The following is a 21,816-nucleotide window of genomic DNA, read 5'->3' on the forward strand; positions in this document are numbered from 1 at the left end:
ATAACCAGCTCACACTAAAATTATCTTTCACTGAGAAACTTGGAATAATTTAGGAGAGAGTTGAAGACTGTGTCATTAGTCATATCTGGAGGAGTTTGTATTTGAATATTGCCAATTAAAGGTGCCCTTAGAAATAGCTGAAAGAGGAACGACTCCTGAGGCTTGTGTTGCTTTCTAATTATATCTTGCTCAGAACTCCAAGTCCCACAGCACCCAGCACTAACAGGAGTTGGAAATGGCATGCATTTCTTGGAGGACTCTCACCAAACAATTTTTCTGGCTTGCACTGAATTTCTAGTGATTCCATAAATTTGGCTATTTCATTAATGCTTCCAGCATTTTGTGTAGTAAACAGCTTTTGTAAACTTATACTGGTATTTCTGTCAGAAAGGTTTTCTGCTCCAAAACCAATGCTTCACTATTTTTTAATATCATTCAGTGGTTTCTAATCATCTCTCTTTAATTGTATTTTTAGCTTTCTGAGCTCTCTTTTAGGCCTTTTTTACTTAGTCACACTTATTCTGTTATTATTAAGTAATTCCTGGCTCCTAGTAAGTTTTGCTGATCTTTGAATAAACACAAAAGGTTCAATAGCAGCTTTATTGACGCAGGAATAGTAGAGAAGAAGAACCAGCTATTTTTGTGTTGGAGACAGCATTTCCATATATCAAAATGTTCTTGTTATATCTGAAGGAAAATTCCTCTGGATTCCCACTTCAGTCAGTGAGTACATTTAAATGGAGGAGAGTTCCACTCTGCTTCTTCAGTGAATGTTTTTCCCTTCGCATGTCTGAGTAGCTACAACTTCTCTACTCACTGAATTTGCTTTTCCGTGTATCTTCCACCACAGTTATTCCCTTTGCCTTGGCAATGTTATGGCATTTTGTTTGAAGAACTTGGTTTAGGCCTCAGCTCCTGCAGGTTCAAATATCAACACAGACATAGGCCAGAGTCCCAAAGGAGAACCTAGGATTACCAAACCATTAAATTCCCATAAGATGATAGCTCTATAACCAGAGTACATGGGTCATATCTTCTCCTTGGCTCTCTCTGTTGCATAAACACAACCCTGTAGGGAACATTGTACGTTTAAGGTGATTTTTTTTGTCTTCTCATTTAATTTTCAGCCTACACGGTGTCTGTGCAGACATGGGAAGAGCAGCACTGCTGAGCCCCAGCAGGAAAGGGGCTGTTGGTCAGTCAATGGGACAATTCAAAATCACATTTATTCGTGGATGCTTGTTCTTCAACCAAGAGGTACCTGCAGTATTCCAGGTGTTTCCACCCAGCACAGACTCCTCACACATACAAATTTCATCTGGCTGGAGGCTTTGCTGTGAAGGCAGCACAACTGCATGGAATTTCCAGCAGCATTCCAGGCTGACAGCAGGATGCTGGGAGCTGAACATAACTTCTGATCTGCTGACCAGGTTGGTGCTCACTCTCAGCTCCATTGCTTCTTCCTTCCACAAGTTCTCCTGGGTACTTCATTACTGAGTTCTAGGGAAAAGAATAAAAAAAAGGCATGCCAGAGAAAAGCAGAACATTTATAATTTAAGAATAAATAATAAAGTTGCTGGAGGGTAAAAAAAGCATGAAAGTTATTAACTATGGTGGTAATATCTATTTTAAATGGTAATGAAAAGCAGCCTGCTCTGAAAGAAAACTATTAAATAAAGGCTCAAATAACATTTTCAATCAGGCCAACACCACTGCTATTACCTAACCTGCCCAGAGTTTACCTGAGGACCTGGTATTTTGCATTCTGGCAGACTCAAAGTTCATGGACTCCATCTGATGCTCTGCTCTCACCATTGGTTTTGACAGTCACACCAGAATAAAATTTTTCTGAAAGGATGAGCAAACCTATTAAACACAGAGTGGGGACTGAAACTGGGAGCTGATGGGGTTTTATAAAATGGTTCTGTACTGGTTGCAGTTATTCTGACACTGTTAGAAGGAGCAGGATCTGGTCTTTTCCTCTGGATTTTGTTGCAGGGCAACACCAAGTATGGGTTTATTCAGCCTCCAAGAGGCATCAAAGAAGTGCAGCACCGCTATTTGCTGTCTTTATTGTTGTTTTGCCTCCAATTTTACACATATGGTTGGTGTGGGATGGTGCCTTGTCCCATTCCTGTCCTGTGCTGCCCCAGTCCTTTGCTGTGTGGGACAATCCTGGGGGTTTGCTGGTTTTTGTGGTCTCCTTCACGTTTTTCAACAGGTTAAAGCCAAATGGAAGCATCTTTAAGTGTGACACAAAGGAGAGTTACTGCTGGGGACAGGGTCAAACACATGATTATAAAACCACAAAACTTATTTTATACCACGGTTATTAATTTCAGAAGTCACAGACATGTTCACTATCTCTCCAGCTGCTCCCATCCATCACTTCCATTAGGCCATCCTTTCCAGACAACCAACACTATTTTAACACTGTATTTTCAACTGCAATATGATGTGAAAGCAAATGCCTGACTTTTTCCTAAAAACAAATAAGGGCAGGAACAACAGATAGGAATTTATACTTATAATCTTAGCGAGAATTATTTTTCCCAACCATCTACCTCCTTAACCATGCTCTGTTTAACAAAATGTGCTTCCTAAACTTCATGGCCTGCTGTGTCCTAAGAACACAAGGTGTACAGGTGTAATAGGTGACTGTATGATATCTGCCATCTATGCAATACTACATGCAGGGCTCTTCTCTGTAGAACAGAATTCAAACCACATTTTTCAACCATAATGAAGAAAGCCAAACCTTGCTGTGTTCAGACCTTCTTGTCTTTAGCCAGGGTTTAGCAGATACATTGGAGATGATTCAATTTCAGTGGAACTGTGCAGGGATGCAGAGCAAACAGGAGCTCTCTTCACTGCCTCAAGGCAGAAATGGATGCAGCAGTGAGAATAAAGGTCTGTCTGGAAAGGACAAAATTGTTTGATCAGATCAAAAACATTTTTTCAGGAGAAAACTCAGAAACCAGAGAACAAAAATAAAAACTCCTTTTTTAATCATCCAAAATGAGCTGAGTTCAGCTTGGCCTTTAAAAGGAAGGAGTAAGTAGCTAACTCTGCAACCAAGACACGAGGTATGATTCTTCACACCTTCAGTTAACCACAGCATGCTCATTTGTGTCAGCTGGAACACAAACAGGCCTCCAGCCTACAAACTGCAAATCCCAGAAGGAGCTGCTGCTTAAGCTGGTTTAGTGTAGGGGATACAGTATGGGTAAATGAAGGTGGTATAGAATGTAGTAATCTTATCCCCTAAAGAGTTGCAGCTGGACCAAGTACTAAAGCTTAGGAGCAGGCTGATGTTAACAGGCCATACTTGTAGCCAATAAGAAGAGTGTTATAAAAGGGTGGATTGGTGGGAACTGGAGTGCAGCATCAGTGCCTAGAGGAGCAGCTGCCTACAAGAAACACCAAGGAGGTATGAAACTCTAACAATATGGAACCCTTGCAATGTACTGACAATAGAACTCTTATACTATAATGACAACAGTTTAGTGCTGAATTAATTAATTGTAGATGGTAAATACCTAATGAAGCAATGCAATGATTTAAATCACATTTAAAGTCACACCTGCGCTGGTGCTGGGCAGATGGGAGTGTACACCAACTCAGTGATCCTGGATTTGCATCCTCAGTGTCCTGGGTTGACTTTATGATGCTTTTATCCCCAGTCCTCTGTTCTGTTTATGCTGAATAATAAGTTTTGAACCTTTAAGCCTTGTTCCAGAGAGTGAAGGGGGAGGGAAGAAGCACAGTTTGTTTTCAGACACTGCACTCACTCCTCCACATTCCTGCTTCTGACTGTGTTGTCTGCGGATGGACAGACAGCAGGACAGAGCTCTCCTTTGCTTTAGTTAGTTTAGCCAGCTGAGGCAAAGAAGTTCCCTGGGCTGTGGGGTTTTTTCCCTTTTCTTTGGCCCTGTTTAACCTGCTCTGGCCTGAACACCCAGGGCAGCACCGGCAGCTGCACCTGAGGCCCACCAGGCCGGGCCGGGCCCGCGACATTTCCAGCACTGAGGGACTGAGCAGAGCCTGAGGGAGCTGAGCTGCACCCCGGGGAGGGACTTTCTCAGTCTGTCATCTCTCTTGGAGCAGCAAGGGCTTTGATTGTTTAATATTGTTTAGGTTTTATTGTTTAATAAACAGGGTTTTTCCACTTTTCTCCAAGGAGGTAGTTTCTCCTAGACCAGTTGGGAGAGGGGCCAAATGAATCTGCTTTCCTAGAGGAGTCCCTTTGGGGGTTCTCTCCAAAATTTGCCCTGAACCAGGACACTCAGCCATGAGGATAACCTGACTCTTCAGATGATGGCATACTCTACTTGCCAAGCCTCCAGTGAAATCCTGCTGCACAGTAGCAAAATGACATCCCACTGAGAGCACAGCCACTCACAGAAACAAGGTTTGGTTCTTGTCCAATAAATAGATACTACCTTCCACTTGCCCTCTATTTCCTTCACAGCTTCCTTCTTTCTGCACTGTTCTCCAGCTTTTTTCCTTGGAAACCAAGCTCCTCCACCTCCTCTTCTACTTTGGGCCAGCACATTCCTGCAGTGGGAACAGGGGCCTAGATATGGAAAATAATTCCCCCAAAGGAGGGAGTTACCTGCAGGTGCTGTGCTAATGAAGGGCTGCGGCTGACACAATTGTAATGCTTAAATAAAAGCAGAAAAGGCATAGAACCATGTGCCATGGGGAACTGGGTCGCTTTATAGAAATAAAGGAGGGGATGAAAAGGTGAGACAGTCTCTCATCACTAGACATGAGCTCACCTATAGGCCTTCCTTGTGCCTCCCAGCAATGACACTGGCTTTCTTTCATAGCAATTCATGCATTTCAAAGGGCCAACAGCATAAAAGGATTCCAAAAATAGGTTAAAGCCTGAAACCAAAAAGCAGCTGTTTCATTAGCAACAAGAGAGGCAGAAGGGGAGAGAATTGTAGGACAGAGCTCCCTAAGTGTGCCAAATGACTTGCATTTCATGTATTTTATGCTATCTAACATTCTTCTGGAATCAGGACACATTTTAGATGTACAGTAACTGATATAGCTAAAAACCCACTGTGTGTGCTCTTTTCTCCTTACACCAAGAAGGATTACTGAGAATCAGAGTCCTGGGACATGAAACATAGCAGCACTCCCTGTTACAGGAAATCCTACAGGATCCTCTTGCACTGGAACAGGAAGCTTGCATCACTGCTGTGCTCTGATGTAACAGCTGGACACATACTCTGAACTGGTGCTTATCAGTGTCACAAGGTGGATCCTCTGCATCCCACACATCCCTGGACTTCTCCCATAGAGAAGAAATCCTATCCATGAAGTTCAACATTCACCCTTTTTCCAAAGCCTCTGCAATTCATCACAGGCCAAGTTCATCTGCTATGAATTAAATTATCATCTATCATCTTGGAATGACAGCCTGGAAACAAAATGTAAATGGTGAGAGAACAAAGAGTGACTCAGTGTCCTCAGTCCAGGCAGGATTCACTGGGCTAGGTGGCAAGAGAGGATACAGAAACCCATCCTCTGTGTGTAAGTGCATAGATATTCCAGTTTAGAACAGGTACTGGACAGGTACTCAGACTGAGTTTAGGAATGGCAGATCTCAGAGCTCATGACATCATTAGACCTGTGCCAGAGAACTTTGTTTCAGCAAAGGGTAAGTGGCACTGTCTTATTTTGAAAAAAATCCCTTCTCCAGGATTTCTTCTGGGAAGCCGGGAAGCCTCCGAGAAAAAAAGGAAACAATAGTCTCTTATTTGCTTCTCCCTTGTTTTGCTGCTTTGGAATGTGGCTGGAGATTGTTTATCCAAGATGTGAATTGTTTTTATTTAATGACCAATCACCATCCAGCTGTGTTGGGACTCTGGAAGCAGTCCCAAGTTTTCATTATCATTCTTTGTAACCTTCTGTCTATATACTTTCCCTGTTCTTTAGTATAGTACGCTTTAATATAATATAAGTGCATAAAATAATAAATTAGCCTTCTAAGAACATGGAATCAGATTCTCAATTCCTCCTTTGTCCTGGGGACCCCAAAAATACCAGAGGTAGGGAAGGTCAGCAGCCTGAGAGGAGTTACAGAGAATTGCCAGGTCTGGCTGCAGCAAGGGCAGCCCAGACACAGAGCCATAAGGAAAAGGAGGGCTGGGACAGGGCAAGGGAGGGGAGGGAATTTGCCCATGAAACAATAGATATTGAGAGGGAAGGCAACTGCAAGTCCTTTTCTTTTCCAGGCTAGATGGAGCTTGTACAGATGGAGACCAAACTGCTCCTAGACAAGGACCAATGGTACTTGTGACAGTACAAAACGACCACAGCCAATTCAAGTGCTCAGCTGCCAAAGTCATACCTGAAAATATGCTGCTCTCTGGGCAAAGAAAGCAGAAGTGCTTTCTGCACTGCCTCTCTCACTGTTTGCCTCAGTTTCAGCCTTGGAAGACACCCAGTGCTTTAAAGACCTAGGCAGATGGGGTAGAACTGATCCAAATAAATCAATTAAGAGGTCCACATCTGAGCTACTTGGATTAGACTCTCTCCTGAATTGTTAATGGACATCATGCAATTCATCATGCACTAAAATAGAGAGCTAAAATAGGACAGGTGACTCATGCCTAAAAATAGATAATGACTTCCATGAACTGATAAGGGAAGCCTGGAGTGCCCAGTTCAGCTGCAAATGCATATAGAGCACAGGTGTCTGAGGTGGAGAGGGGTGAATCCCATCCCAGGTTGTTGCCAGTAGCAGGAATGACTCCTTTTCCAGTAGTGCCTGCAGATCCACTGGGACAAACCCTTGAGTGCTGTGCTGCCTTTCTCTGCCTGAGCACAAAGCCCAGGAACATGACAGAGCTGAGACACACAGCACAGCTCCTGCCTCTTTAAGGTACCTGAGGGAACCCAAGAAATTCCTCTGCTTGCCCTGGAGGACTCAAGACCCCAACAGAGAGCTCAGAGACCTGGGCACAGAGTCACAAACACCTGTGCCTTCGATTTTAGCCCTTAGAAAAAACAATCGCCGACCTTATATGAAGATTCACAAGCCATCAAAGTTTAAGTAGAATGATAGTTTGTTACAAGATAGAAAAGGAGAATTTTGAGTTTTTAAAATGAGAGTTCAGAAGGCAAGATAGAGAGCTTTAGGCGTGCCTTGTCCTTCTTCTTTCTTCTTCTTAACCTCCATCTTCTAGGTGATGTTGAGAGTTTTAGATTAGAGACAGACTGTCTAACATAGGTAATAAGTATTGGAACATTATTGTAAATAAAGTACATGTAATTTTTAGTATAAAAAGATAACACTGCCCTGAAGGTGGTCAGTGTGCTTCAACCCAACCTGCTGGAGAGACCTCAGCAGATCAGAGAAAGAATAGTACAGATAAGCATAAAATAAACCTTGAAAAGCAGAACAGAAGAATCCTGACTCCTCCTTCAGCTGCCAAGCTAAGAAAAGAGACCAACACATCTCAGAGTCATCATGACCACAGAGACTGTGAGAGGCACCTTTGAGCTGCATGGAGATCACAGACACTAAAACAAGGCGCTCAGCCCTGGCTGCACTCTGCAGCACTGCAGAGGAGCTCAGTGCCCCGTGTCAGGTGAGTGCCCATGGAACTCAGTGTTCCTGTTCCTCCTGCCACTCCCCAGCTTGTCAGGACCCAGGACATCACTCTGGCTGTCCTGAGCAGCCCAGACCCGTTATAGGGGTCTCAGAGCCCCTGGCACAGAGCCCAAAACGCCTGTGGTTTTGATTATGACCTGTGGAGCAAGTTACCAACCTTAGATGAAGATCTGCAAGCCATGACAAATTAAGTAGAATGATGGCGAATTCACCACAAGGTGAAAAAGTAGATTTTGGGGTTTTTAGAATGGGGATTCAGGGGAGCAAGATGGAGGGATCTGGGCGTGTCCAGCCTTTCTCCTTCTTTCACTGTGATCCTGTGGGGAGAGGAGCTGTGGGAATAGGGATGCTTGCCTTGTGTGGGTGGGGAAGAAGAGAGAGGGTCCCAGTGGGTCAGGCCAGCTGGCTCAAGGACAAAACCACCTGGTGGTGACCAGGAGGGTCTTTGCTGGCAGGAAAGTCATCTCTGGGGCTGAGAGGGAAATGGTGCTCTTGGAAAGAAATGCTCTTATAACAGAGAAGAAAAGACTTAACCTTGCAGGGCTCAAAAAAATTCATTGGGAAGACTTGCATGAATTTGAAAGCTTCATTTACCCATGTCACCTGCAGAGGGGCTGCAGTGGGGAACTGAGCTGCCAGAAAAGAAGGGGAAAATGGTTTGGACTGCCCAGCCTCATCCAAAAACCATTCCTGATTCTGTGTCAATTCCAAGATCAGCAGGGTTCCTTTACATCAAATCTTCCCACATCCCTCTAACATCACAGCATGTTTCTCATGATCACTGCTCCTCCATGGGTACCTAAGATCTGTTTTTACTGGGTGACAGAATGACTCCCCTGCTCAAGGCACAGTGAGTGCTACTGAAAAAGCCCTTGGTTCACTGTTAGCTCTGCCCAGCCAAAATCCTTTCCTTCAGGGAGGAGATGCATGATATTTTCACTGTTAATATTAAAAGCAATATTAAAATATCGAAATTTTGTGTCTACCATGATACTTTTGGATGTTCACACCTGATAGACAGCCTGTATTAAAAGTTGTATTAAGGTTTTTATCTGGAGTTACTATGAATAATAAGCTTTCCTCCTCAGCACGCCTGGACAACTGGTTGTCAGAAAACATGTATGGCTACTGTGTGTCCTCTTTACCCACATTTCCTATCATCCAAGATAACCAATCTTTCCCTGACTTTGTCCCAGAGCAGTGCTGCACTCATCCCAGTAAACCCTGATGCTGGCCAGCAATCCCCTGCCAGCACGCAGAGGGAGCAGCTGTTTAACTCACTGTTTGTGCACCCAAAGCACCTGTGGGCACGATCACACATCCACTTTTAAGTACCAGAATATAAAGGATTTAGTCAAAGATATTCTGGAGCCACCAATAACATAACATTACAAAAATGTGAGCCTTTTGGGTGACTATCCCAGTGAGTGCTGTGCAGATTCTTGGTAATTAGTCCTACAAACACCATCATTAAACTTTAAACTAATATTAAGAAAATGTGCAACTGAGCATGCTAATAACAACACCAGCCAGTTTGTTATACTGAATGTCTCCATAAAGATATTTTTTATAACACCTTTGGCACAACTGGGACCTTGCATAATTAAATTTGATTTCACTTTCTTACAACTCTAAGCATAACTGGAGATTTCTAATTAGCTACAATTATTCTTTTAGAAATGTGTTTCTGTTGAGTATAATCTTGTATTCTTCTAGCCAAATGCCATGTGTATTTATTATTATTATTATCTCCTACTGACAGCTTTTTAACTGAGACACTTTGACCGAGATAAATAACTGTATGCCTCCCAACCACAGTTCTTTGTGTGGCATCTGCTTTGGGTGATAAAATAATTGACTAAGTGAAAAAATAGCAATTTATGGAGATAAGATAATTTTCCATTCTACTATTTTAAGTAGAGATAAAAACGCAGGCTGATTATCTTCTAAATCTAACATTTCCACGCCCCACCCCATCAAAAGCAAGAGGGAGAGGTTGAGTTACCAGCTAAAATGGAAACAGACAAAAAGTGATAAATTGGAGAACAAACCAGCGGAACTTATTTACTTCTTGAGAAATTAATGAACCCCGTGAGCTCATAGGTTGCAAGGCAAATTAAATAAATGTCTTTCCCTTTTAAAATCTGGGGAATTACAGCAAGTGGAATTGACTTTATGCTTGTCTTCCCCCTAAATTCACTTCAGGTAGCAGTCTGGTGAAACACAGAAGGGAAATGGCAAGAGAAATCTACATCAAAATGAAAACAACCTTAAGTGAAGGAGCTGGAGCAGGTCAAGGAGCAGTGCATAACTTTAAACATTATAAAAGTTATTTTGTCATGCTTACCATTTCCTTTCTTTAAATTCATAGATGTAGGCCACAGTACACTTTAGGAGCTGATTCTATCACAGAAGATTTTGAAAGGACTGACCAGCAAGTTAAAAGTAAATAAAGTTAGAAAAGCACTTGTACTTATCACATATAGTGCAGGGTCTCAGTGCTTTCCAGGTCAGTGCTGTATCTGACTCAGTTTGCAGTTTTCTCATCACCAAGCATTCAGAAATTCTATATCTAACACATACATCATGTTACTCAAATAAATAATGAGTTCATTTTACTTACTTGCAGATTTTGATGCTTACAGGTTGTTTATTCTCCATGCTTTCCACATTCCTGTTTCTGGACAGAAGCCTTGGAAATTTACCTTGGGGTGGGGGAGAAAGAAGCCAAAGTTTGAGTTACAGCATTTCAAGAAGCACACCAATGCCTTCACCCCAGCATTTTTACCTTAATGATAAAATTATAGCAATTGACAAACATTTGAATCTTAACAACTGAATAGGTTTTTGTAGGCTAAGTCTCAGACTCAGCCTCTTTTCTCCAGAAATATACCTGACAAAATTGGTTTAAAAAATAGTATTGAATAATGTAAATATATAATAATATAAAATAATATTGAAATAGTTAAAATATTGAAATTTCATGTCTACCATGATACTTTTGGATGTTCACACCTGAAAGACAACTTGTATTAAAAGCTGTAAAAATTTACCTAATAAAATATTTTTTTTATTTTTAAACCTATTTTGATACCAAAAATTACTTGATTATGGAATCCAGCAGAATCCAGCTCACACTTTTAATATGCCAAAACCACTTACGATTACACTTTTAATATGCCAAAATCACTTAGATTAAACAGGAGGTTTCACTTTTGGCATATAAAGCTGTGTGTTCTAGGTCACTGACAGTAACCCTCTGCCATAAAGCAGTAATAAGCTTTATAGTTTCATTAAAATATTACTTTTCCTTTTGTGTATTAACAATGGTTCCTTATGCTGTTCTCTTTATCTGTTTGTGTTTGGCACAACTATTTCATTATTGATGTAAAGCAGCAATTCAAAATTCAATTATTAATTTTCATGTAAATCTTTCTTGTGTAAATAATTGATGGGAAAGATGAGCAGAGGCGTTTGGAGCCAGCAGTTGCTATTCCTTCTGCCTCTGTCAACCCCCTGGAAAACACAGCTTTTGGGGGAGATAACTTGAATTCCCCAGCCTTGTATCAGTCCAGATGGGGAGTTATCTGAATCCAAATCTCTGCTCTGTCCCCCAAAGCTGTGCCTTCCCCTGCCTTGCATGTGGTGAAGGACCTTCCTCTGCATCAACTCCCAATTGTCTGCATCATGAGGAGGCTGCAGAGCTGCAGATAGCTGCCCCTGCAGGAGCCTCATTTGCCCAGATGCCTATCAAAAAATGCAAAAATTTAGGAAAAAGGCCAGGCAGCAGAATGCTACGGACCTACATCATAAATTGTGCTTGACAGTGGGAACTGAGTTGTGCTCTGCTCCTTTGCAAGGATATTTATCTGCTGGCTTCACAGATGTTACTTCTGGTTATGCCAAACTACTCCCATGGCACTCAAAATGCACCATCTCCATCTGCATCCAACCCTCCCAACCCTGCTCTTCATCACCCAGAAATTCCTCTTTCCATTCATGGCCCCAGCCTGCATCAAACCCCTGACAGTCCCCAAACCCAAGGGAGAAGCTGTCTACATCTAGCTGGGCATCTCCTGAGGAACACCAAGTCTCTTCCATGGTTTTAATATGTGATTTTCACAGCAATTAATATGCTAAACAAAATCATAGAATGACCTCCTTTCGTAATATTTAGGTTTTAAATTTCATTACAATCTAAAGGAAATACTCTGGAGTAGAAAACAGGGTAGTCTGAGAAAGAAATGTCAGCGGCTTCCTCCTACTCTGCCCTGCTAATATTTTAATACATAAGTATTTTCTTTAAAAGTTAAAGAGAATTGTAAGCTGTAAGAGGGAATAAATGTTATAAAGATAGAAATCTCTATTGCCATTTATGTGATAAGTTAAAAAAAGCAACCTTCTTTGCATGCTTGGGGGTATTTTTCCCTCAGAAGTCACTTTTTAATCTGATTTAAATCCAATTAAGTCTGAACATCTAAAATGAAGAGCAAGTCTTTGAATTTATGTATAACTGATTTAACTAATCACTGCTTTACTGCAGAGCTACTAAGCAAACAAACGATGAAAAATAAATGTGAAATTAGATCCAAATCGCAGACAGCCTTGATTTTGTTTTTAAAATAAATAAATAATCCTCCTGCATAAAGCATGGGCCTCTGATTTCTACCAGCCGGTCAAAGCTGCAGTCATTTTAAAAGTAACGCTGAAAAATTATTTTGTAGTTAAAAGGAAACGACTGCTTGTTTTTTAACCTCACATTTTGGACAGAAAGCGCTTGAGGAACTTTCCTCCGGACAAACTGAGGACAGCCAAGCAGCTGGGGAAGTGCAACTACTTCAACAGCTCTGTCTTGATTTAGGATGTGTAGGAAATACAGCCCTTTGGGACACAGAAACTTTTAGGAAACACAGCCCTTTGGATACACACGGCCTTTTGGGACACACACAGCCCTGTGGGACACAGAGCCCTTTATATAACACAGCCCTTTGGGACACACAGCCCTTTGGGATACAAAAACTTTTAGGAAACACAGCCCTTTGGATACACACGGCCTTTTGGGATACACACACCCTTTGGGACACAGAGCCCTTTATATAACACAGCCCTTTGGGATACAAAAACTTTTAGGAAACACAGCCCTTTGGATACACACGGCCTTTTGGGATACACACAGCCCTTTGGGACACACAGCCCTACAGATAACACAGCCCCTTGGGACACAGAACCCTTTGATCCCCCCTGAGAGCTCCCTCCTCACCTGCCAGCTGGTGCTGGATGCTAATCAGCACCTCAGGCTGCTTTCTTCCAGTAATTAGTCCAGGTATCCCGTGCTTTACTCCAACTTCCTCGTAAATCAAGCAGCTTTGGTAACCCAGTGATATCTCAGAAGCGTGTCTGAGTCTGGAAATCTCAGCTCCCACCACATCTTATCTGCAAGCTGAACCAAAACTGTGTTACTGTCATTGTACTGCAGCACGGTGCACGTTACAGAATTCATAATTGTATAACTACGGGGAAAAGGAGTAACTTTAAAGCTCCCTGGCATACAATATTTCCCTTTAAAGTTGTTTCCTGTGTGCAAGCCCCTGTTTGATCAATGAGAAGCCCCTGGAACACTGCCAGGAGCGTGTGGCTCCGTGCCTGATAAGGCAGCTCCTCGCTGTGCATCACAGGCTGCAGAGCTGCAGGCACAGCTCCTCCCAGACAGATTAGTGCAAATTAACGTGTGCATCCAGCAGCCTTGCTGACATTTTCCCTTCCCCTCTCACACACATCCTCCCAGCCGCTGGAGCTGGGCTCACAGAGATTGCATCAATGCAGAGCAGCTCATTTGTGAAACACCTATCAGCTGTCCATCACAGCCCAGAGCCAGCTGCTAATGCTGTTTGCAGCAGCCCAGAAACCCTGCAGCTATTCGGCCTGGGCACTAAGAGCAAGGATGGCAAGCCCAAAATGACAGCTCTTAACTCATTGCCTCGCTCCTTTCCATGAAATAAAGCTTTTCCTCCTCCCCTTGTGAACTGTGCAACAGATTGCAAAGTTTTCAGAGAGCAAAAAGTGGGAAATCTCACACATGTGCCTTGGAGACATATCTTAGGTGTGCATATGAGAAAAGAAACTCACTCAGACTGTGTCTTAAACCCAGCAGAGCTCTGTGCATCCACCTCAGTGCTGTGGCAATGGGCAGCAGTCAGCTCCTGCTGTCATTTCTCTGTGCTTTCTCCCAAGGTTTAAGGGAAAGCATTGCTCAGCTAGAGGTCATCTTCAATTTTTATAACACTTGTTTTGATAATCCAAATGTTACCACAGGTTAAAAGGAAAACTCCAATCATTCTTAAGCCACTTGAGGATTCTCTCATTCATTCCACAACATACAAACGTTCCAATTTCTCATCTTCTTTGCAGTCCCTTCCTAATAACCCTTGGCACTGAAGAGGATTAAGGAACAGATGATTTTTGCAAATCATAGGACACTCGCCAGGCATTAACTGAATGCAATTAAAGGTCCAAGCACCTCACTTGGACTTGCAGGTATTTCTCTTCCTGCACAAACAGCCCAGAAGAGCTCACAGCAAACAGCAGAAATGCAAGAGATTGCAATGCAAACCAAGTCCAGGTGAGATCCCAGGGTTTTGTCAGGGCTGGATTTTAGTCCTGCACCTCTCCATCCCAGGAATCAGCCAGCCACAGGAACTGGTTTCCTAAATCACCTTGGTGCACTGTGAGCTGCCCCAGCATTGCCCTTTTACCTGGTATCTTTGGATATATTACAGTCCAGTTAGCCAAGGTGTCACGAGGAACACATTTCTGTCCTTTCTTTTAACAGTGATATATTAGGTGATTTTTTTCCCCCTAAACATTTACAACCAGAAAAATTGAAAGAAAAACATACCATCAAGAGATTTAAACTATTTCCTCTCGGCTGTGGAAAAGGGTGAATTAGTTAAAAGGCAATAAAAAGTGATGGATTTGTGGGAGAGCAGAATTAGCTATGATATATTTTAAAGTACTTTTGATATATTTATTAAAAGTCAAGATGTGCTTCAAAAGAAATCCCAGTACACTTCCAAAAAACTGCATGGCTTAAAAAAGATGCACTTAAGAAATGAATCAACACTTTTTTTACAAATTTGCATTGGGATTTATCAGTGTTGTACCAGTAGCAGGGAAGGTTTGGCTGCAGCATTCTAATTAGTACAGATCTTATCTAAGTTTGAGCACTCTAAATTCACAACAATAGATGAGATGGTTTATTACAGTATTATTATTTTATATCACTTGCTTTCCTGCAAATTGGCTACCAGGAAAAGTAAAATATATGGCTGTCTAATTTTACAGTATTTACATTTTACAGTATTTAGAATGGAATAGTTTTCCCCTCTCCTGCCTACACTGCAGGCCCTGTAGGAAATGCAAAGAAAATAGGGTGGGCATTGCTGATGGCAATGCACCAGTGAGGTGGCATTCATTAACTTCTCCTGCATAATTAGATTTAGGTATGTCACCTTTTCACATATAGCGTAAGCGGTTGATTAATTCTATTTCCTACTTATAAGCCCATAAGCAGACTAAAGGAAAACAGACGGGGGAGGGAGTGAGGCAAGGAAGAAGGAAGCCACAATTTAAGAATTGCTTGAGACTACAATAGATTAGAAAAACAAGCTAGGGAAACTCATACACACACGAATGCACTCCTGTTATTCAGGCTCAGCACATCCTCCAGAGGACAGGTTAATGGCCACTATCTACCCTGACCAGATGAAGTCCCTTCTCTTAATCCCCTGTCCTCCTGAACCTGAATCCACTGCTATTTAAGTTTGCCATAAAATATTTTCCTTGCTTTGCCATGCTATTACCTAATCAGTGAGAATATTATATCCCAATAACTTGTTTGTGCTCCCTCTGCCAGGAGCAGAGCACAGGTAACTCTGCCTTCCTGAGCCAGCTCTAAACCCTGCTCCTCATTCTGGATTAATATCAAGAAAAAACAGCTCCTTTCTTCTTTAGCAATCCCAATTTTTTTCCTCTTCTCCCCACTATTTACTCAATGCCTCATTAACCTTCACAGTGCCTGTGCCACTGTCATATTTCCTGGAAAAATCCCTTTGCCAGGATTTCTTCTCCTGGGAAGCTGAGAAGCCTCAGAGTAAAAGGAAAACAATAATTATCTGATTTGCTTCTCCTGTGCTTGCTGCTTTGGAATGTGGTTGGAGATTGTTTACCCAACAGGTGAATTGTTTTGACTTAATGACCATTCACTGTCAGGCTGTGTCGCACTCTGAGGAGAGAGTCAGGAGTTTTCATTATTATTCTTTAGCCTTCTGTCTGTATCCTGTATGTATTCTTTAGTATAGCTTAATACAGTATAAGTGCATATATACTATATATACTTATATACTATAGTATATGTACTTATATATATACCATAGTATATTATAAGTATATATATATATATATACATACTATATTTAGTATAGTATATTATACTCTTTAATATAATACAGATCATAAAATAACAAATTAGCCTTCTGAGAACATGGAGCCAGATCCATCATTTCCTCCCTTCACTGGGGGGTCTCAGAAAACTCCAGAAGCCTGTGCCAGGCTGCAGGAGCCACTTTTCCCTGTCAGACACAGGAGCCTCACCTGGGGATGCCCTGTGGGGCAGAGGGAGCCTGGTGTGTGTCACTGCCCTGCAAGAAGGCTGTTTTCTTCAGAGAACAACAGCCTGAGTGAAAACCACCTTGTCAAGATATAATGGCCTTCCTTTCCCCCGCCTGAACTGGGGAAAGCTATTAAAAACTACTAGAATATGAAAAGGGAAAATATTTATTGCGTGGTTACTTATACATGCTACATAGTCACCTTGAATTATAATAGTGCTCCTGCTTTTAGCTGCATTTTTAACCTTCTGGAATTTTCTTTTCTTCAAGCCAAAAGAGAACAATAAAGAAGATAATATTTCATTTTATGCTCAGTTTCTGCTAAAAATCCTGTGATTTCGAGTTCTGCTAACACAGAACGTATTCAGTATTTTGCTATTATGTATTAAAAGTATTAAAAGTAAATGGTAAAGCAACAGGGCTCTGACTACCTCTGGTATTAGGAGAATTGTGAACTTTTGGAGTTTTTTGATAGAGATAGAAATTATAAATATCAGCAAATATTCCTCAGTGCTTCACCAATGCTCCCCCTGAGCAATTTGTTTACTGCTTCAGGATATCACACAGCCATATATTTCACTTTTCCTGGTAGTAGCCAATTTGCAGGAAAGCAAGTAATATAAAAATAGCTATTTACTCAGTAACAAGCAGTACAGTACATTATCACTCGACATTGATGTTGTTAGAGGATAGCAAATTGATAATCAGTTCTTATTCTGTAACTTTGTAAACCATCTGCTTCTATCATTGCAAAGCATGCTCAGCTGCAGCAAAGCCTTCACTGCCATACTAACCAATAATTTGCTTTATAATGTCTAAAGATAATGTTGTATCAAAAGCTTTCTAACTGCCTCACCATTTAAATAAGTGGATGGTTGGGGTATAGAGAGATTCTGCAGAGAGGGATAAATTGTAACTCCCTGTTACACCCTTGCCAGAAGAGAATTTTGTTTACCTTTCAAACACGTAGTTTGTGATTATATGGTCTATTATGTTATTAGATCCCACATTCTCCCAGTGGCCAGGGCCAGGTTCTTTTCTAAATAAAATCAAAAGGTAGAAGCAATTTCCAACCCTGTGTGTCCACATTCTGAAGACAAATTTTAAAAACTCTAATTGTATTTTAGTATGTTGACTCCTTTGGACTCATTTTCTTTGCTTCCTTGGCTTAGGAGCATTTCCTATAAATCACTTCCACATTTAGTGTCACCAGCTTCATAAATTCATTTGTCTTTGCTAAAAGCATCCTTGTCTGTGCTGGTATCACCTGGCTCTCCCACCCATGTGTTTCTCTTGCATGCTCCTCTTGTAATTTAAACTGCCCAATGACATCATATTTCCAACATTAGGTAATATTAGTTTTATTTGCTTGATTTCAGCTCCCCTTTTCTCTCATGCAGAAAGCCACAGGAATGTTTATAACCTAGATCACTCAGTGATGTTCCATTACATACTTGATAATGGCTTTCCAGTTCCTCAACTGCTACCTCTTCTTTGCATTTGGTGCCAGCCTGAGATTAATAAACCATTTATTTCTGCTATAGACAGCACTCTCATGTCATAAAAAATGCAGAAATCTCATTCTGAACTTCCTGCTTACTTGGCACAATGCTTTATTTTCCTTTTGGTTCTCTCTCTTCCATTTGCAAGCTTTGACTTAATGATTTCTTTTGCCTTGATTACCAAACATCATCCCACACACATAGAAAATTTCATTAACCAGGATCTTTTTTACAATTCTGCAATTGTAAAGGCTGCAATTTTTGACCATCTCTGATTCCTCAAATGGAGCAGAACTTATAAAAGCGACAGACCTAGTGACTTGTCGTGCATTTTGTGACCATTTTGGTTCATCTTGGGTGTAGCCCTGGGCTCTTGTGCTGCCCCAGGTGGATCCATTGAGGACTTTTAATAAAAGCCTGCTTGTTGGATTTGTGGGGTGCCCCCTGGCAGGGAGGAATGATGAATCTGACTCCATGTTCTCAGAAGGCTAATTTATTATTTTATGATCTATATTACATTAAAGAATACTAAACTAAACTATATAAAGAATAGAGAAAGGATACTTACAGAAGGCTAAAAAGATAATAATGAAAACTCCTGACTCTTTCCAGAGCCCCGACACAGCTTGGCCCGGATTGGCCAAAGAGTGAAAACAACTCACAGCAGAATCCAATGGAACAATCACCTGTGGGTAAACAATCTCCAAACACATTCCACATGAGCACAACACAGGAGCAGCAATCAGATAATTATTGTTTTCATTCCTCTCTGAGGCTTCTCAGCTTCCCAGGAGAAGAATCCTGGGCAAAGGGACTTTTCAGAAAATGTGATGATGACACCTACTTTATTCTTTAACTCTTGTCTAGCCTCTGTTCTAGATCAGCCTTCTCAAAGCATCAGTTCAGTCTTACTGACAAGAACAATCTAAGTTCAGCACTGACAATCCTGAATCACTGAAAAATGTACATTTTCGAACACACACGTTTCCCTTAAACTTAGCTCCTAATTTTAGCACGGCTAGGGTATAATTTTTGAACGTGGAGGACTGACATTTCTCATTGCTATCCTTGCACTGGATCAACTAACCTGAAATAGATGACATCCATCTATTTTCACTTGAAATAGTATTACTCACACTAGAAAAGCTCCTCTGTAAATAGTATCTCGAACATTGACAATTGACTTAGGATGAGATGGCTACTCAGAGGTGAAAAAGTCATCTGGGGTAATTTCTTTTTTCCCCAGTTGTAGAGGATATATATGTGCACACCATAATCCCATCTATCTTACAAGAATGCTTTAATTCAGGAAGAGAAATAGCTTTGAACTTTCATGCTGAGCAATCCTTAGACACAGGAAACCTTCAGCTTAATTCCCCTGAACTCCAGAGGCATAGGGAGCTGCAGCCAATGTTTGTGATTTACACCGTCCTGCACACCCCAAAATACTTCTGGAGCCACTCATTCAAATACAGCTCCCTTCTTCCCTGGAACAAGATACTATTTAAAAGCAAGATACCATTTAAAAAAGGATGCATGAAAGGTAGATAACTGGTTTCATCTGCCTTCCTTTCATAATAAAAACCAGGTATTTTGAGACTGAGGCCCAGACGATGCATTAATTCTAGCTATGGGTACTATGAAGCAAAGTGACATTTAAATGAAAAAAAGATAGTTACAATTCCAAATTTCCTTTTACTAGAGGCATAAAACCAAATATTTCCTTTCCTTAATCCTCGTGTTATCTGCTCAGGTTGTAAGATTGCAGAGATGAGAGAGATCAGCAAAATAATAATATATATATTATTATTATATATATATTATTTTAAACAATTATTATAAATATAATTATTTATAATAAAATATATATTCTATAATTATTTATAATTATATATAATATATAATATATATAATAATATATAATAATATATAATATATAATATATAATATATTATATATTATATATTATAAATAATAATATATAATATTACTTCTCAAGGAAAGTAGAGAATAAACTGCAAAGAAGGGAGCAATCACTTTTTGTTAATTAAAATACTTCAAAATTCAAAAGACAATTGTGTGCTACCTGCTGACATTGCTAATTAGCCCACTGAGAAAAGAACTGCTTTGCTCTACACTTACTTATCATCCAGCCCTGGGAGGCTCATCCTTAACCACTGCTGTTATTATTTTTGTAGGCATACCTGCACAAGAACTAACTTCATTTAGCAGTTCTCAAAGCTGTCTTCTATCCTGCAAATCATAAATTAAAATTGTGTGGCTAATGTGTGTAGCAATGATATTTTATAAAAAATCCTTTCCTTAGGATTTTTTCCTCCTGAGAAGCTGGGAGGCCTCAGGAACAGAATGTGAACAATGATTATCTGCTGCTGTGGAATGCAACAGGTGCATCTGGGATTGGCTCATGTGGTTGTTTCTAATTAATGGCCAATCACAGTCAGCTGGCTCAGACTCTCTGTGCAAGACACAAACCTTTGTTATCATTCTTTCTCTTTTTATTCTTAGCCAGCCTTCTGATGAAAATCCTTTCTTCTGTTCTTTTAGTATAGTTTTAATGTAATATATATATAGTAAAATAATAAATCAAGCCTTCTGAACCATGGAGTCAGAGCCTCGTCTCTTCCTTCATCCTCAGACCCCTGTGAGCACCGTCACAAATGTGTGCACTAATCAGCTAACTATTTAATACAAATGTCAGTAAATGGACAAAACTGTGTTCAGGTTGAAAAACCACCTCTCCAGCTGCATAGGTACTTCAAAAATACATATTTGGTTTTTTCTAACCCTTACCTTAACAGGTAAGTTTATCATTAAAATTACTGCTTACCTGAACATAGTTTGGTGATTCTCTGATTCTAATTTCATAGACATTAAGTAAGGATTTCCTATTTTGAATCTAGAGACACAGCAGTAACAAAACACACACATTCTATTACCTGGATGAATAGCTTGCATAATACTCAGGTAGAAAAAAAATCTGCATATTTAATACTGCCAAAGGGAAACCAGTGCAAAGAAGGACTGGATTACATCAAGCACATTTCCAATTTTTGCTCAAGGAAAAGCAGATTTAGAGTTAATCAAACAGCAATCAATCAACAGCATTATTAGAAGACAGGATTTTTCAGCCCTGGTTTAAATTAACGGGAAGGCCTTGGTGTCTGTGCTGTGTTTGAGCGATGGTGTGATCGGCTGCAGGACCTCTCAGCCTTTCCTTCCTAGAGTGGATCTGCATGAACAACCACCAGGCCCTCAATCACAAAGAGCTTTGGGACAGGGAAATGTGTAGGGGTGACGTGAGGAGTCCTTTGAAAGAAACGACAGAGGAGAGAAGACAACCAAAGGCCACCATCAGCAGGGGTGTGCATCTCCTGTAGAGCTGCAAGCACTGACAGCATCACCTGAGCACCAGCGAACACCAGAGCCCTGGCCAGGTCACCCTGGGCCCTTCCCAAAGGGATTTTGGTGTTTTCCCCCACCAGGGCAGAGGCACACACCAGAAAGAAGCCTGGATCAGTCCAGGTCCTGTGGCAGCTGCTTCTCTCTCAGAGCACAGGAAGGTTTACTTCCCCAAAGCACTCCATTTCAATCAAAACACTTACACAAAACAATCTCATGTACAAATTTAGGAAATGGAAAATTCAAGTGTAAGGCACTGCTGAAGCAAAGATTTGGCTCCCAGTGAGAAATCCACCCATCATACTGCACACCTGAAGTAGCAGTAAAAAAACTTAAATGACAGATAGGTGGTTTTGGGAATCTTATTGTAGGTTGTTTGTTTGCTTGTGGTTTTTTTTTTTCCACTGGGCATGATTTTTGGCATCATATATGCATGTGCTGACAATCACCTGATGATGGTTTAATTTTCAAAAACCACTGAATTTGCCCTTTTTATCAGCTTATTGATACACATCCTTCTCACATACACCTAAACCTATGCAAGAGGGACTATCCACTGGCAGCAAGCAGCAAAAATTAATCCTGTTAGCACCTGCAA

General features: G+C 40.9%; 1 long non-coding RNA gene across 3 annotated transcripts; it reads right to left on the reverse strand.

The window, feature by feature from the left end:
* Positions 1–602: 602 nt before the first annotated feature.
* On the reverse strand, positions 603–20,130 carry LOC135449152 (uncharacterized). 3 transcript variants are annotated; one of them, XR_010440658.1, is made up of 5 exons: positions 20,003–20,130; positions 12,891–13,070; positions 10,254–10,335; positions 2,759–2,916; positions 603–1,500 (listed from the first exon to the last, which is right to left on the reverse strand). It is a non-coding gene; the product is annotated as an uncharacterized LOC135449152 (long non-coding RNA). The 3 variants fall into 3 exon arrangements; XR_010440657.1 differs by lacking the exon at positions 20,003–20,130 and adding an exon at positions 15,694–15,877; XR_010440656.1 differs by lacking the exon at positions 20,003–20,130 and having other exon boundaries at positions 12,891–15,873.
* Between the last annotated feature and the right edge of the window lie 1,686 nt (positions 20,131–21,816).

This window comes from Zonotrichia leucophrys, chromosome 5, assembly GCF_028769735.1.
Source record: "Zonotrichia leucophrys gambelii isolate GWCS_2022_RI chromosome 5, RI_Zleu_2.0, whole genome shotgun sequence".
In the NCBI taxonomy this organism is placed as follows: Eukaryota; Metazoa; Chordata; class Aves; order Passeriformes; family Passerellidae; genus Zonotrichia; species Zonotrichia leucophrys.